General features: G+C 42.4%; 1 pseudogene; it reads left to right on the top strand.

The window, feature by feature from the left end:
* The first annotated feature begins 320 nt into the window (after nucleotides 1-320).
* On the top strand, nucleotides 321-4691 carry LOC119391610 (uncharacterized; annotated as a pseudogene).
* The last annotated feature ends 231 nt before the right edge of the window (nucleotides 4692-4922 follow it).

Here is a 4922-nt window from a genome sequence, read left to right as displayed (position 1 = left end):
ACACTACTGAAGTTCTCTTTTCTTAGCATATATGTGCTTCACACTTTGGGAGGCGCAAGGCGACGATGGGCAGGCAAGAAAGAAAGAACAAAGAAAAGAAGAAAGTATTATGGTGTCTTGGTCTCACGCAGGAGCAGACCCACCTTTGGCTATCCTAGGGGAAACAATGCACAAGACAAGGCCAATAAAGGCACACAAACAACTACAACACTGCATGTGGTTGTATGTGTGCCTTTACTGTCCTTGTCTTTTGTGCTGTTTCCCCTACGCTACGCTCAACCAATTAGCCGACAAGTTCATCCTTCGGCTATCCTGTTACCATGACAGCGAGTGTGCTTGGGGGCACCGACGTGGTTTCTCCACTCCAGGGAAAAGATGCCGAGATGCGGTATGATGACAGGCATTTAGCAGACAGTGAACGGGACTGTGAGAATCTTTCCAGAGAGTGAATCAGACAGATGCTGCTTGGAAAGTGGAATGAAAGGACAGGAGTTTATTTTCTCTGTATCTGTGTGTTCGTGTAACTTTTATGTAATACAGTTTGTGTTCTTATTACTGTTCAACGTTGTTGACGTGTCTTTCATTGCTCCCGAACTTGCTCTACGATAGTCGCAACACCCAGGACAACTAAAGCCATAGAAGTGTTATCTGGGGAGCACAAGAAAACATGGACACAAGAAAAAACAAGGAGGACAAGACACGTACTTTTCGTTTCTTCTTGTGTCCTTGTCTTGTTGCGCTACCTAGATCACACTTCTACAATGACTGATCTACAAGTCCATTTTGCCACCCTCGTCGGTTAACTCAGAAAACCACAAATGCATGACCCCTGCCACTTCCGAATATACTCATGTAGCAGCACCTGTGCAGAGGTCAATAAACACAGAACTTGCAGGTTAAATTTTAGACAACAGACATCGTGTTTCTACAACTGCATCTCTTCACCTTTATCTCAACAGCGCAGCCACATCGTGCCGTGTGCGTCCGCTATTTGGTGGACGAAGAAATTCAGGAACTGCTGAGGAAGTCAGACTATAATGAAGGTGACAGCGATGGAGAAGCTCAACTTTTCCATCACTGTCACTTTGCCATTCTTGCTAGCAGCCAATTATTTGTTAATGCATTGACTGTCAGTTTGGTTGTAATAAGTGCAACTTTTTGTTTGGTTAACCTAATCCTGAATTAAAATGTTTACACGTCCTCAAGAGCCCCCTACTGCCTTACTGGCATATAACTTCCTGGGAATGCATAAAAAATAGGCAGTGAGGAGCAATCAGAAAAAAAAAGCTAGACAGGGTTAATGAAGGATAAGGAAGCCCAATATCATACATCAGTTTCTCACTGAAAATGAGGAATTCTGTTTTGATATGTATAGTATCATCATGCAGGCCATACACATTTTACTGCCTTAATATTGTAATAGACAACTTATTCAAAATGTTTACTCCATGGATTTTCAAGCAGGCTAAGTTCTGCTGCCAAAATCTGCAGCTCGTGATAGAAAATTTTTATCTGTTTCATTAGCCAGACTTTCGTTTCATGTGCACACAGTGGCACTATGGTGAGTATAGTAGTGCCGGTCAGATAGTTCAGCACAGCTATTCAGAAAACTCTGTCATATTAGTACTTTGGGCATTCCTTTCCCCTTCCTATGAATACCCAGGCGCGCTGTGCTTGTGGGAGGCTTTTCAGGAATTTCCAGATTTTCTTGCTTTAAAGGCAGCACGCCTGTAGACACATGCATGATTTCAAAAGTACACACAATACTCGTGCTTGTCTTAGTGTTCCTCTACGGCTGAACACGTGCACTAACTTTAGAACATTAATTACCAACCAAGTATCCCATTAATGCCTTTTTATAAAATTTTACGTGCACAACAAATGTTCATTGAGGCATTGCTTATAAGGGCATGAGCGAGAGCCCCGTATATACTGCACACCACTGATGCACATCTATGGGAGCATAATCACTACACATGTCTGATATACTCCTCATCTTCTGTTTGCGATGAGCTTGAGAAGCCAGTCCCAAGGGAGTGACATGCTTTGTACTTCTCTTGATGGGGGGGGGGGGGGGATTGGGATAAAGGGTCCGCTTAGAGATATTGAGGCTAATGAGTGCGCCACCTCATTCAGATATATCCCGCAGTGGCCTGGTACCCATAGCAGCTGAATTTTTTGCAAATTTGCCAGTAATGAATTATGTGTAATCATATAATGTAATAAAATATAACTGGGAACTTGACCCTTGAGTTACTGAATTATATAAACATTAGTACATGTTCTTTTACAATTTCAAAATAGCACAATGAACTTTACTTAATTACCAAAAAAAAGGACACAATGCTGGCCATACCATTACTTATACGTTACTGCTGACACTGGCTGTCCCCAACTGAGCCTTCAATAAAACCACAGTTGTGAGCATCTGTATATTGCGCATCTGTTTTGGCTTCTGTCTTGTTCCAGTCAGCATGATGCTCAGAGAGGCACTTATTATTACACATTAAAGATAATAAGCTTGTTATGTTAATATCCCCAATAGCAAAGTTGCTGTTAATGCCGAAACCAAGTTTTTGGCTGCTTTTTCATATTAAATGTGTTTGGCAATTTAACTATTTTTAGTTTAGTCATGTTTCAAGCTATTCTGTAAGATGGATGAATTCCATTTACGTTTGGTTAATGTGCAGTGCCATTAATTCAAGGTTGGTTTGTCATAACCCTACACTTTTCAGGCTACATTTACATGGTCACATTAATTAGATTAATTCAACTGGTGCATTCTTTGCAGGTGCACCGTCGACACTTACAGAAATAGATGTCAGGCTGCTATCCATCAAGCCAGCTCACTGCATCACAAGGTTGCCACGTTCTATTCAAGAGAGAAGCCATTGGAAGGCATCCGAATGGAGACAGTGGCTCCTGTTTTACTCGCTGCCTTGCTTGTCCAGTATCCGTCATCAGGACTACTGGCGGCACCTTGCCAAGCTTTCTGAGTGAGTGCACATACTGCTGCAAGAGAGACCTCACACTCCATGAAAATTGACAAAGCCGGTAAGGTTCTGAAAGATGGTGTTGATGCGTGCATAGTATAAGCCAAAAAACTCTGAAGCCTAAGCTGGTGGTGCTGCAAGTAAATACTGTCAGCTGGCAGAAATTCTGCCTGTCTTTTTTTGTACCATATTGCATTAACTTTGTTAAAAAAAGGGAGCGTTCCTGCTATGTACAGTGAAATGGCTGTTCAATCATAGTGGCACAATGATACATTAGCGTCAGTGAAAGCCTCTTGACTCAAGTTCTTTATGCTTAGCAGCAGTTATTCTCAATGGCCTGAAGGATTTGATCTAACCATCTTGTGCACTGGCTACTTGTGCTGCAATGTTCCAGCAGCCGTTGATTATTGTATAAAATATTGATTTACTGATTAGTATAACATCCATTGCAAAGGAACCCAGAAAAGAACTTAGTTCAGTAGGTCGACTACAGATTGCAAGTTAAGGTTGAATTCAGCAACATCACTCATAATGAGGCCCGTAGCCAGGAATTTTTTTCGGGGAGTTGGGGGGGGGCACTTGCTGAAAACATTGACTATTTGAGAAAAACACCTGTTTTCATTATTTATTTTTGGTAAAAACACCTACTTCACCAAATATTTCTTTTTGGGGGGGGGTGCCATAGGCAGGGCCTTCCCCCTGAAGCCTGGTCATAACATTGCTTGAATGCTAATCGCAATAACACAACAGCTGTCGTGACGTGGGTTCTGCTACAATTTTTTTAGCCTTTCAATTATGTTGCATATCGGACGTGCTTTTTCTCTGTATAAAGCTTGCATGAATATTTCATGTTAGCATGTTTTTACAGCATGTAGCTTTCTGAAACCTGTTTTAAAACAATTTGCTACCTCAGGATAAAAGCATCGATTGCTTTTCCGAGGCTCTTCTGAAGAACTTTGTGATGCGGTGCGAGAAATTGTATGGGGTCACCTTCATGACGTACAATGTTCACGCTCTGCTTCACCTAGAAAACTGTGCCCGTTCACTTGGACCCCTTTGGCCGCACTCTGCTTTTGTCTTTGAAGGTGGAAATGGAGCCATTGTAACCACGTGTCTGCTGCTAAAGAGCTCCCAAATCAAATTTTGGAACGTGTTGTAATGTTCCAGGCACTGAAGGGACTGCTTCAGTCTCCACTTCTTCATTCACCAGAAAAGAAATGTGCGATGACTTGCTGGGCTATCGACGTCTGCAGAATGCTCTGTGTGTAAATGCCTGTCTCTTCTGGGTACAGGAAGGCACAGTGAGCTCAGTGCTGAAGAGCAGGGAGCTGTGTATCGCCGCTGTGGACTGACTGTGCGCAGTGTTGTGGAGTTGAGCAGGCAGGTGTTCCATAGCACCGCTAACAGAAAGCCATCGAAGTCAGACGCAACATTTGTGCGAACAGACACTGGCTGTTATGTACGCATAGAGAAGATTGGTCTGCTGAAGGAAACGAACAGCTGTGTTCTCATATGCAGACTGTTATAATTGCAGATGTTCCTGCTGCCTCCTCACATTAAGGAGTGTTTTTTGTCACATGATGGAACAAGAGCTGCATTTCTTCCAGCTGAAATTATTCATAACTGTTTGTTTATTGATTTTATGCATGAAGACAAGACATTCATCTGCGACTCCCAAACAAAATCGAAAGGGATTAATGTGCATAGGGTAAAATGACCCTGAAACAGTCTCGAAATTTTTTGGCGTTTAGTCTACAGTATCATCAAATCATTTGCACCATAAAATGCTCTTATATCACAGCAGCTACAGGCAATTATATGTGACCCCCCTTCTCAGCACTGCCTTTTCTCCTTAATTCGCACTCTATGAAGATGAAGTGCGTCATAAAATGGTTGAGATGTGCTCCGCCAGGTGCTGCAGCACTGCCA

This window comes from Rhipicephalus sanguineus, chromosome 4, assembly GCF_013339695.2.
Source record: "Rhipicephalus sanguineus isolate Rsan-2018 chromosome 4, BIME_Rsan_1.4, whole genome shotgun sequence".
Classification (NCBI taxonomy): Eukaryota; Metazoa; Arthropoda; class Arachnida; order Ixodida; family Ixodidae; genus Rhipicephalus; species Rhipicephalus sanguineus.
This window is presented reverse-complemented; position numbering and strand designations above follow the sequence as displayed.